This window comes from Sceloporus undulatus, chromosome 4, assembly GCF_019175285.1.
Source record: "Sceloporus undulatus isolate JIND9_A2432 ecotype Alabama chromosome 4, SceUnd_v1.1, whole genome shotgun sequence".
Classification (NCBI taxonomy): Eukaryota; Metazoa; Chordata; class Lepidosauria; order Squamata; family Phrynosomatidae; genus Sceloporus; species Sceloporus undulatus.
This window is the reverse complement of record NC_056525.1, coordinates 11,669,346-11,682,935: the sequence shown is the minus strand read 5'-3', so window position 1 is coordinate 11,682,935 and position 13,590 is coordinate 11,669,346. Positions and strand designations below refer to the sequence as shown.

At 41.3% G+C, this 13,590-nt stretch overlaps 1 protein-coding gene across 1 annotated transcript in view; it reads left to right on the top strand.

Annotated features, from left to right (window-relative positions):
- Positions 1–13,590, top strand: part of NTSR1 (neurotensin receptor 1) — a 172,665-nt gene that overhangs the window by 135,455 nt on the left and 23,620 nt on the right. The gene's annotated exons all lie outside the window — the stretch shown is intronic.

Below are 13,590 nucleotides of genomic sequence, written 5' to 3'. Positions count from 1 at the left end.
CAAATAGGTTTCTCAGGTCAGCACCATTCCAAACTGTGAGATTTCAGGGCCCAAACCAAAGATTTAGAGATTTGGACTATCACAGGTGTGGACCCTGGTAATATTACAAAGTTAACGTTGCAAGGAGTGAGTCCCAATGATGTCATTAAGTATGACACATGAAGCATCAGATACAATATTTGCTAAATCTAGGCTGCTGCGACACTGCAGAATTAATGCAGTTCGACATTACATGGCTCCATTTTATGGAATCCCACAATTTGTAGTTTATTGTGGTACCAGAGAAGGCCCACATAACCACAGATCCCAAAATTTCAGAGCATTGAGCCATGGCAGTTAAAGTGGAGTCACTGCATTACGTCTGTAGTGTAGATGCAGTCCTAATCTCCCATAGTACACAAACAGCTTTCCAAAAGGGTAGGGGCATGTGCCAAATGCCAATGCTGTTTCTGGAACTCCTCCATGCTTCCAAATACCTTAATCCCACCATGAATCCCATTTCGTTGCTTTGAGCAGGTATGGGTCAACAGTTTTTCCATATGTAAACTTAGTGAAATGCTTGTTTGAAAGCAAGTGAGCCTAAACAGACTTCCTTGGAAGAAAGATTTTCTTCTGAGAATAAATTTGCCTCTATAGTTCTCTGAACAAGACCACAGTGGCATCTCAGCCATCAGCCCTAGTACATGGCCATGGCATTACGCTGTACAACATCCAGGGCTAGACGCCAAATCTATACCTAATCCTGAATCCAGATTAACTTTTTGGGTGTCCAGCAGATGTCCAGGAAATTAATCCAGGTTTTTTTTTTCTGTATTATTTTCAGAGCAGACTGAGTAGAATCCACCCATCCCTAACTGACATCATGGCATCTCAAGTGCTCAGCTGTGTGTTGAACTCACTGGAATTTAATCGTGTTAGCCTTTCACCCATATCCCACCTGAATTATTTAGGATGTTTCTTTTTAAAAAAAAATAGATTTTTTAGATGAGCTTCACCCTAAAAGGCCCATTGGCTTATTTATTTAAATAATAAATAATACCTTTATTTTAAAATAAATCAAACAATCAAAAGCTGGAACAAGAAAAAAGAAGGGGACAAAGAAAGCTTAAGATCTTGGAAAGTTATTTTTTTGTGCTACAGCTCCCAGAGTTCTTGTAAGAATTATTGGCAATCAAATTCCCATTTTGGAATACAGCTCTCAAAATTCATGGGAGATGCAACTATTGAAGATGCAATTCCAAAAGTTACTTTCTTCAACTACAACCTCCCAGAATTCTGTAGTTCAAATGTTACTTTTTCCAAGCCCTAAATGTCTCTCACCCTCTTTCTTTCTTTCTTTCTTTCTTTCTCTCTCTCTGTCTCTAGATTCTGGGAGCTAGCCCAAACAAATAACTTTTCCAAGCTCTGGAAAAATTCTTGGACAATTTTAATTTAAAAGAAAAAGAAAAGAGAAATAAAGATGGAATCGACATCCAGGATCATTCTCATTCAGGTGGAGAGAATAGTTTTTCTCGATTTCTTCAATTGGAAAAAAATCTAACAGCCATTTCCCCATCCCTAAAGTTAAATACTGTACAGCCTTATTACTCTGCTCTGGAACTGCAGGCTAGCTTGATTCAGATGGAGAGGAGAATGAAATTTTGCCAGGTAGAGCCTTCATAAGGGCTGGAAATTACTTGGGTGCTGCTGGGGTGAAAAATTGCATCTTGCAAATCTCAGTGGCAAGGCAACTAGATTGCTTTTTAGCTCCAATGCTCGCCAGCATGAGACAGAAGTGGGTTAGTGCCTTGTAAGGCCCTCAGCAGCAAGTATAAGACAGTCTTGGCTCTTCTCCAGTGGAGAATTTAGCACTCTGACTTCTGACATCAGTAAATTGCCAAGCTAGGATTAGCCCCATCCATGTCCATGCACTTTCACTAAATGTTTCAGGCCAAGCTTTTATGAGAAAGGAGATATTTCTGTGGCACAGAGGCACCTGGAACAAATTGCAGTCTCACAGTGCTGGAATGACAGCATCCATTTGTGTGGATTAAGTGCATCTCATGTTTTCTTGGCAGAATTCAGAAGTCACTAGTTACTGATAACCAGTTACTTGCAATTACTTCCTTGTTCCAGTAATGCAGGTGTAACTGAACTATAGCCCATACAATCTGCCATGTGCACTCTGGTCCTTTGGGAAATATTTGCTCCAACCAGCCAGGACTAGACTGGCAATGGTTTCTAAGAGGACCTTTTCATCTGCTGCCCCCAGACTGTGGAATGACCTACCAGAAGAGATACAAGAGCTGAAAACACTGAGTGCATTTAAAACAGCATGAAACACATATCTCTTCTGGCAGCCTACCCAGTCAGCTTTAAATTATAGCTTTTACATTTGTATATTCTCTTATGAGTGTATTTTAATGACTTTATAGTATTATATTTTAACAGTTGGTTTTCTGTGTCTTTAATTGTTTTGTATTATAATGTGCTTTATGTGACATAGTGGTTTGAGCACTGGGTTCAATAGCCACTTCGCTATGAAACCCACTGGGTGACCTTGAGCAAGTCACATGCTCTCAGCCTCAGAGGAAGGCCATGGAAAATCTTCTCTGAACAAATCTTGCCAAGAAAACCCCATGATAAGGTCACTTTAGGTTCACTTTGAGTTGGAAACAACTTGAAGACACACAACAACCCTGTCTGAAGACCTTGAGAGATAGGGAAGAAATAGTGGTGGTGGTGGTGGTGGTGGTGGTGGTGTCAGTATAGTTGTTACATCACAGCTATAACATAATAAGGTATATCTTCAATCCTTTTGCATTGTCACTGCAACTTTCAAAATTATAGTTGTAGTTACCAGAATGATTTTTCCATAAGTGATGGAGGAGGACTGTTAGAAGTTTCATGTACTGGTTCATTCTGAGGACTTTTTGATAACCGGAAGAAACTAGTTACTGTAACCAAATAAAGAACTAATAGTTACTTTTTGAAATTTGTATCCAGAATGGAAACAAGCTAAAACTGTGGCCTTGGAACTATGGTAAGGTCAATTGCTGTGTTGCTACCAATGGAAAAGTACAAATAGGAGAGGTTCAACTCCCCACCACAGCCAAGTGCCAATTGACAATGAAACACAACATCTAAGTTGACTCTGAGATCAGGGGTGGGGAACTGCATGGGGACCAGGGTTCAGTTTCTCCCCCTGGCAACTCTGATGGCCATTGCCATCTCCCACAGCAAGCCCAAATATGTCTACTTTCTTCTCCAATCCCTCTTAAAATTATGATAGGAAGTCACTATGTAGTTATACTTGCGTAACTCTGCTTACACAACAATTAACTGAATATGCTTATTGCATAATGGCCCAAAAACTAAAACCCTAGTGTAAAGGAACTTTCGCAAGTATATGACATGGACAGGATTCCTACTTCTAAGACTGTTGCAGCAGATAAGAAGCTGCTCTGGATCCATTCTGGATATTAGCCCAAGCTTCAAAGGAATTGACCCAAAAGCTGAAACTATTTGGGAGATGGGATTTGGCCCCTTCAACAGTTTCTTTAAAGCTCAGAATAAGAACTTTAAGCAGATTCACCACCCCACCGAGATGCTGGGCACCATTCACTCCTGTTGTGTTGGATCTGAATTGCAAAAAGCCCATCTCCAGTTCTGCAGTCTAATTGCCTACATTAATGAAAAAGTAAGAATATTACAGTAGTTAGTAGGACTGAGTTGTGTTGATTGCAGGAATACTTGAGCAGAAAAAGTTGTATCTGATTATGCTTGAATGGATGTGATACAAAACAAGACATTTTGAGCAACAGTATCAGCCTGGCCTTTCTGACTCAGCCCAACAAAACAAAGGACCTTATCACACGTGGGGGAGTTTGCAGCTCAGATCCACATTCACTCCTGTTCTAGCAATGCAAAGCGTGATGTTTTTTCACACCATATCCAGAGTCACTCCTGTCTAGCAATGCGAATTAAGGTTAAAACGTGATGTTTTACCACAGCAGGTTGCCTTTCTGTCACCCTTCTGAATTGAAGGGGAAGCGAAGTCAGTTAGATTCCAAGCAAGTCGCGTGATGCGGATTCAAGCAAAGCGGAGTGAGTGCACATTATATTACCACACCAGAGGGTTCAACGATTCAAATCAGCACCCTTGCACATGCTCAGTGGGGCTCTGGACTCTGTCCTCCTTCCCTGCCCCCTCTTTAGCTGTCATCCTTCATGGGGTGAAGAAGCAGTCAGGGGATGATGGGATAGGTCACTGGGGGTCGCTGGGGCCAGGACTGGGATGCAGGAGAAGGAATAGGATAATGGGATAGCTCGCTGGGGGTCCCTGGGGCCAGGATTGGGAGGCAGGAGAAGGCAGGGGATGATGGGAATGATGGGATGGGTGGCAGGATGGCAGAGGGGGCAGGATGGCATGAAGGAGGAGGAGGGGGATGATGGAGCAGGATGCAGGAGGCCAAGGGGGGTGACATTGGAGTGGTTTTCCACACCAGATCAATTTGAAGTGCAATCGAAGTGAGCTTGGAAGTGAATTCTGTGAAGTCACTTTTTTTCCAGTTTTACCAAAATGAGAGGTCACTTTGGAATCACTACAGAAGCACCTCGCAAGGAGCTCCCATAGAAAGCAATGGCATCTGATAACACACTCACGTTACGACGTGAAACCGCATCATTGGAAGTGCAGTCACGTCGGAACTGAGCCGGAAAATCTCCAAAAAGCTCCGTATGATATACTCCAAAGAAAAAAATCTCTGAAAGTTTTACTGCTAACAACCCCTGCTTAATGGTTTGAGAGACATGCAGTAAATGGCCCCAATATAATAAATGTTTCAGAGACATTTAAACAGTTGCAAGCCCATTAATCTTTCTAGACAGCTCCCACGAATCTCCAGTTCCTCTCTCATGGTTCGGTAGTGACCATAAACAATTTGAGACCTGCTCTTGCTGTTTATGACATTTCCAAAAGCCTTCATTAAATGATTTCCATGGAGAGAGAATATAGTTCATCTACCACCAAGTTTCAGAAGAAGAAATCAATAAGAAGGAGAGAGAGAAGATTTAAAAGTTAGCAAGCATGTAAAACCAGAGAATGGAACTGATCTAAATAAACTGATCTAAACCAAAAATTGGTCTAAATCTGGTATGCTCTGTGTTTCTTTATTATTTCCTTATTTACTGCTTCTATACCCTGCTATACGTTTCTATACCCTGCCTTTCTACCCATTGTATGGCTGTTAATAGGTACAGATCTAGAGGAAGAAGGATCATTTGGAAGCTGGTCCCAGCTAAACCTATGGAGTTAAGCTTGCTTCCTCTCTTCTCTCTCAGGACCAGCCTATTGCAAATTAGAAATGGAGGAAAAGATAAAGGAAACCAGAAATGGCAAAGGTTTATTTTAAAAAGAACAATCAAACAAAACTTTAACACCTGTTGGCCATACTGGCTGGAGGATTCTAGGAATGGAACTCCCAAAACACTAAACTCTATAAAAGACTACCCAAGCAACCACCATGTACTGTATTAGCTGTGTGTTGGCTGGGAATTAGATCCCAAAATGCCAGGTTTTTATAGAAGACCCTCCAAGCAACCACTATGTATTCACCACATATTGGAAGTTGCAAGCTGTTTGACAAACTCTATGCCCTACTTTTTCAGTCTTAAGGAAACAGCTCAAACCAAGATGGAGGGAAGGTATCTAGCTGCATCTGCACTTCAGAATTAATGCAGTTTGACACCACTTTAACTACCATTGCTCCATCCTATGGAATCCTGGGAATTGTAATATGACATCAGAGCTCTCTGATAGAAAGGGCTAAATATCTCACAAAACTACTGATTCCAGAATTCCATAACATTGAGCCATGTCAGTTAAAGTGGTGTCAAAGTGTCTTAATTTTTCAGTGCAGCTGCACTATACATAACTGAAATTTGGTGCATTAATTCTGAAGTGCCACAATGCAAAACAAGCTGACATCTGGCCATCCTGACTGATCTTTTTGGAGGTATCCAGGATGGAAATGGACATGTTCAACTATTTGATCCTAGCAAATGAGGACAAACTATTTCCATAGTTTTCTCCCTGCTGTAGAGAAAGTGAATATTTCTGTGCAGTCTTCAACCAGTATTCACATGTGCCAAATTGTTTTGGAAAATTATTCTGGAAAATTATTCATGACTTTTTGCAGGAGAATTGTGAGGAGTTTTGTAAAAAAAAAAACCAACAACCAAAAAACAGAAAAATGTGTTTCCAAATATCCATGTGTGTTTTTATCAAAGACTGCCATTTCCTTGAGGGGAAAAACCTCAAAAAAGCTTAAACAAGAAACAGTAATCTTGCACCTCAAATATAGCCACAAGTTTTATTGTGAAATATTGTTGTTTTCGGCATGCATACACACCAGCAATCTTGTACCCCTAAAAAACTGAACCAGAAAACATCAGTCATGCACAAAAATACCATTTGCATTTTTGATGAATGCACAGGAGTGCTGGATTTGCACAATATTTTTCTGTCCACATTTTTTTTCTTCCAAGATTGTTATTTTTGCAGAAAATGACCATATTGCACAAAATAGTGGCTATCTGAAAACTGTCCTTTGGACAAAAGAACATTATTTGCACAAAAATATACAACTGTTGTGCAAAGAATCGATGGGAATTTCTGGGCAGAATCATTTCCCAAAACACTCTGAGTTGCACACATACTGGGCAAAATAATGAGCAAAAAGCTCAGATGAGATGCTTTTGGGATTTTCTGCCTGATGGGCTAAAATAGCTTGGATAGCTTTAAAGGCTGTGAAACTTGATTAGAGTGAAAGATGAGTGCCGTTCCCTGCTGTACCTCAGACAGCAAAAATAAAAGTATAAGAACCAAGCTGTTTGAATTCAAGACCTGCAAGTTTCTCCATCATGCAAACTCAGGACCATGGCTTCCAGGATTCATTCACCTATAATGTGCTGTTTTTCTTTTCCTGCTTCTTCCCCCTTTTCCCAGATTTATCATCTGCCTCATGATAAGTATGATAGCTTCAATTTAGTCATTCTGATACATAGCCATCCTCACAGTCATTACTCACCCTCGCCTCTATGAATTTATCCAGTCCCTTTTAAAACCATCCAAGTTAGTAGTCCTCACTCCATTATGACAGTGACTGCCTATGTTCCAAAACACACTGCAGAAATAATCCAGTTTGATACCACTTTAACTGCTCTGGCTCAATGCTAGGGAATTCAGGGAATTGTTGCTTTGGGGAATATTTAGCCTTCTCTATCAGAGAGCTCTGGTGCCACAATAAACTACAAATACCAGGATTCCCTAGCATGTAGCACCAGGGCAGTTAAAGTGGTCTCAAAGTGGATTATTTCTGCAGTGTGTTTTAGACTATAGTTTAACAATGTACTATGTGGTATCTGCTACCATTCAGCTTCACTGAATGACCCTATCTTCTAGTACTATGGCAGGTGGGAGAAGACTATCTCCCTATAGAATTTCCCACGGCATTCTTTGTTTTATATATTTGGAACAAGTCTTCCCTTACAACCCCTTTTTCTGAGTCTCAAACTTTGTTAATTTTACTCATAAATAATTTATTACTGTTCCATGATCATTTGGATTGTCCATTTCTGCACCTTCTGTGTGTGTTATTTGCTAGTGATCATTTTGGGAAAAGATCCATGGAGTTATTTAGGAAACCAGAAAACTTTGGGCTGGTTTATGAGAACAGGAGTGGAAGAGGAAAGATCACAAGAAGGAATCTGTTGAAGTGGTCGGCATGCATATTTATGTGAACTCCATTGGTTTTATATTCATCTGTTGTTTTTGTGTGACGCTGTTTGTTGGTAAGCCTGTGCATCCTAAGCAGAAGCGTATCCACCTTACAAATCTAAGCCAACTCCCAGTCATTTTTATCTGCCACAAAACTCAGTCTAGAGAAAATGGGAGCCATAATTCTCAAGAGAGTAGTCGTGGAAGGTGGGGATCTCTTCAATCCATCAGTACTACAATTTCCAGCATGATTTGATTTAACATTAATTTAATGATGTTTAAACCAGTTTCCAAACTGTTCAAAGCACTAATAAGACAGATACGGATCAACGTCAGTCAAAAGGCAACAGATCTTGATTTCATTTGATGCGCATAGTGCCTTCTATTAAATTCAAGCACAAGTTAATTTCATCCCCTTTTGGTTTATTAGAGGGGAAGCATATCCATTGGATTTTACAGATGATCTAAGTTGGATTTGTTAGTCCAATCAATTCTAATCCTTTGGGGCAGAGATTATTGGCTAATTGGACCATGAGCTATAGAAACCTGTCACAAAAGAGCCAGTTTTGCAGAGGAGATGGAATAAACCTGGAGGAGAGCACCAGCTGTCCCAATAATAATATAGAAAATATGAATGAAGTAAACCAACAACTGTAAATCAGAAACTGTTGATGCTAAAAAAAAAAGTGCTATCTGGCTCCACAGAAACCCAAAGGCATCTTGTTGACTATTTAAATAACAAGATCAAAGGCTTACTTCAATTAACATGGGAGACATAAATGTCAGTGCAATGAGATGGAATAAGGGGGACAATAAACTTTTCAGAAATATGAATTTAGCCCTCTTACTCTGCATTCACAAGTTGTGCCACTTGTGTAAATTGCTGTCATAATTCTTCTCATCCTGAGGAAGGGACCAGGCAAGGTAAACCACAGAAACCCACTGGGAGACCTTGGACAAGTCTGACTCTCACAGCCTCAGTGGTAGGCAATGTCTCAGATCCAGGGAGGGATCTTAAAGTAAAAGGACAAAGCAACTGATAGGAGCCCAACAGTTGAGACTTTGGGAGACAAACATCACAACTGGCAGTCTAAATTCAGCTAAAATTAACCACGGCTAAATCCAATGAAACTTGAATGCACTTCAGTTTTGTCATGGCTAAGACTCCAATCCCATGCATGAAGCAAAAGCCCCATGGAGTGCAGTGTACTCTTCTAATTTTGTTAGACATAGTATTGAGGCAATGAAAATCCACTGATTCATACCTGATATCTATAATACATAGTTATAGCAATTTGATCCCACTTCAACTTGTTGTGACTCCATCTGAAGTAATCATAGAATCATAGAGTTGGAAGAGACCACAAGGGCCATCCAGTCCAACCCCCCTGCCATGCAGGAACTCTCGATCAAAGCAACCTGACAGATGGTCATCCAGCCTCTGCTTAAAGACCTCCAAGGAAGGCGACTCCACCACGCTCCACGGGAGTTTCTTCCACTGTCGAACAGCCCTTACTGTCAGGAAGTTCCTTCCAACGCTGAGGTGGAATCTCTTTTCCTGGAGCTTGCATCCATTGCTCCGGGTCCTAGTCTCTGGAGCAGCAGAAAACAAGCTTGCTCCCTCCTCAATATGGAATCCCTTCAAATATTTAAACAGGGCTATCGTATCACCTCTTAACCTTCTCTTCTCCAGGCTAAGCATCCCCAGCTCCCTAAGTTGTTCCTCATAGGACATGGTTTCCAGACCCTTCACCATTCTAGGATTGTACTGAGCACATCCCCTATAGCCCACTAAAGTAATGAAACTTATGTGAGTCATATCTGGTCAGTACGAGGAACAGATACAAATTGTGTGATTTGTAGTTCTGTCATGTACTTAGATTTCTCTGTTAAACAGCTCTAGTTCACATTCTTGAGCTGCAGTATTGGATCTCTCTAATTCTACACAATATCTTTTCCTTGTACTGATAGATATGACTCACTTAAGTTTTATTATTTAGTGGGTTATAGACAATGTGCTCAGTACAATCCTAACTGAACTGTGGTCCTAGCTCAAAGATCTGCTTTGAGACATAAAGGGATTAGGAACAGACAGACATTTCTTGTTTGAGCTGAACTAGCCTTCTGTTGGCTAAACTGGGGATGGAAAAAATATTCAAAGACTGGAGAGGGAAATGGGAAAGAGGCTTCTGGTGTGTAAAAAAACCTGGGTTTCACAACTCACCTTCTGAAATCGGAGGAATCTGACTCAGGACTAGCCTACATGTAAGTGTGTTATGCAAATTGTTGTGCATTTTCACACATTCTCATTCACATTAAATTGTCTTCACTTTCCTGCATAAATTTACATCTATTGGCCCTCTCTCTGCCAAAAATGAACAGCCATGCATATCCAAATGACACCATGCGAAGCAGACAGACAGGTGGCCACATGTTCAAAAATGCACATCCTCACAGATGCCCTCAGATGCTCTTCTAAACACTACATATCCTTTTCTAGCAGAGTTTATGAAGTCCCCCATCCCACAAAAAGCCCGAATTCCTCCCAATTGCATGTGGCTGGATCTCAGTTTATTTGATTCAAATGAGGCATATTTTAATCATGTAGACAAGCACCCAGAAGGGTTGAATTGAGAGGAAATGTCTGGCTTCAGATGACAGCTCCCTCTCCAAATCTGAATAAATAGTAGATGAGGCAGAAAAATGGCTCCCTCCTCAGAACAGTTTGATAGACACCCCCTTCCTTTGGAGCCTTTGAAAGAGAGCAGAAAAAACTTCGTAAGAGTCAACATTTGTTAAACAGGAAATTCTGACTCATCAAGCACCTGGCATCCAAAGAAAGTCATCTGCAAATCTCCTAGCACATGCTGGGAGTCCTTATTGCTCACAACTATTCATTCTCTTTAGCTGGCAATGTTTTCAGTGTTAGTGGGCTTCTTGAAATCTTGAAATCCTTGACCCTTGGACTGGCTACATTGAATGACTCCTTTTCTTGTCATCTTTGGGCTTTGGTTATCTAAACTACTGACCATCTGAGACCTTTCCCCTGTGCCTCCCTTCATCTTCTTGGATTTTGTGTGCATGACCTGGACTGCATTGACTTCTCTCTAGCTGCGTCTATTATGACAATCTGTCTCTCTGGATACGTGCTATCCATAGGATAACAAGAAGTATCCTGCTGAAGCCCTTTTCTCATTTGTTTTCCTCAAGTCCTTGCATAGCCTCAATAACTACACTATTCACCTTTTCCAGCCTAGATGCAACTGTTTCCTGCCCTCTTCCAACATGTCTGTTGTGGCTGGCACAAAGCCAGAGACAGACAACTGGAGGCGATAGCTGTCACATGATTATAATGTCATCTTCCAGGACTTCCAAAGGAACCCTGGTTGCTCCTGGACAATTCATGGATCATCATGTTTTGAAAGGCACTGATGGTGATCCTCCCCATACATGCCTGCTCCCTCCTCCGTCAACCAGACTATGCCAGCAGGAAGAGCGTGGTGATAGCTGACCAAGGCTCTGCCTCACTCCTCCTATTACCATGGCCATATAATGTCTCTATCACTGGCTATGATAGCCATTAACATACGATTCCCAATCACCTTGCTTGTCCCCCTCTTGCTCTGGCTACTACATGGCTGTGCCAAGAGGAAGGGAGTAAGCAAGTCTAGCTTGGTGTGATCAGCTTATGATATCCCTTAACAGGTGACTCTGCTCTCTTGGCTCTCCACACTTTGGCCTCTCCCACCAGCCACTGCATCACATACCTTCCAACATTTCACAAATGAAAATGGGATGTATGTAGCCAAGCAAAATCAGAACATGGATGAGATAGCAAAAGTTATTAATTAGGGAAAAGATCCAAGCCAGGAGATCCTGCAGTGGTTTGCTTTAGCCTGAGCCTACTGGGAAAAACAAATTCCACCCTTCCTTTCCTCTGCACCCTGCTGAGTTAACTGAGTCTGAACAACTTTGGCGCTCTGAATTCAGTTTGCAGTGCTTGAAGTAAAAAGCTGAGCAGAAAGGGAAATGGGAAGAGGAGAAAGAAACTGGGACATTTTAAAAGTAGCTGGATGATAAATTGGGACTGTTTTTACCAAAGTGGGGCAGTTAGAGCACATGTCATCACTGTGAAAGAGGACAAGAAAAGGTGAATTGCAGTGGTGGGGAGGTATTTTCTCCTCCCTGTAAGATCATTGTTAACTGCAGAGTTTTCTAAGATGCTTCTGTAGTAAGGAGAAATGTGTTAAAATTACTCATTCTTCCCTGCGTAGATGGATAATTCAAACAAGCACATTCCTAGCCTTATGAGGGCACAAGCCCTTTCTGTCAGATGATCTCATAAATCGATGGAATCCGCCAGCAGAACTGCTCTGCTGGCTGAGATCAGTAAAAAGAGCCAAAAGTGGGGGCAGAGAAGGGGAGGATAGAACTGAAACACGCCAAATCCCAACTTCCCGCAGTTCAAGAACACATGTAGTTCTAAGTAATTTCCCCTCGTTTAGATTTAACACAGCTTCAGCAGGCCTAGAGTCAGCTGAGCCGGTCATCAGCCATCTTGCTAATTTAGGATCCCTTTCTTAACCTCTGTAAGCAACAACAAAATGGAGCCCAACTCCATTGATACTACTAAAAGTAATCAATGTTTGCAGCTTGAAAACTTTTGTGGGCAAGAATCTATTTTATCATCCCAGATGACTTTTTCATCTTTTTCCTTCCCCTCCCCCTTCCCAATATGAAAAACAGTAGTACAGAAACACATAAAAGAATATTTACAGTACAGAAAAGCTTTTAGGCAAGTCTGACTTCAAATGAAATCTTCTCTTCATGACACCAATAACAGAGAATCCGTTAATCTGAGAAGTCTCAAAGCACTGCCTGCTATCTCTTAGATGAATAAATTCTGTGAGCTTTGACATTTCTGCCAATCTCTTCACTTTGATCAGCCACTCCTTTACAGAAGGAAAGGGAAGATCACACCATTCTATTCTGCATCTAATGTTTTGCTACTATTATTAAATTCCAGAAAATAACTTGTGTTGTTTTCTATTGGCAAAAGGATACTATATCAGTCTTCTTGCATCAAAAAACTTTTGCTTGTGTACACTTTGACAAAGCTCCCCAGACCCCCCTCCCCAAAAAAAAAACTGGTGCCCTCCAGATGTATTGGGCAACAATTTCATCATCCTCAACCAGTAGGGATTATGGAGGTTGTAGTTCGGTACATCTGACAAGCTCCACATTGAACAGGGCTATTTTGGCACAATAAATCAACTTATCTTTATGGTGTCGGTACAGGTCTCTTACATGGTCAGAAGCAGCAGCTAGAGAGTGGCAAATTTCTCAAAAGAGGCACAACTTCTTCTAAGTTAGGAATGTCCACTGATCTTGACATGCCCAAGACCATCCATCATCTTGAAACTGGCAGACAGGGTCCATTTTAAATGTTATGGTGCCATTGTTATATAAAACCAGAGTGATATAGTGGTTTGGACTATGACTCTAGATGTTATGGTTCAGTTCCCCGCTCAGCCACGGAAACCCAGTGGGTGACCTTAGGTGAGTCACACACTCTCAACCCCCCCCCCAAGCCCATGATATGTTCACGTTAGGATCTCCATAAGACAGAAATGACTTGAAGGCAAAGGCAAACAAAGTTACATGGAAGATATGGAGTTGTTCTTTTATTAAGCCTTTCCTCCTATAGCTATTTTCTTCAGCTGAGGTGAGGTGAAACATGATGGGGAGACAACCCTGTGCCTTTTTATGTCCCCACCTATCAAATGCTGTCTCCAAACTGTGGCAGTTAAAGCGGCATCAAACTGCAATAT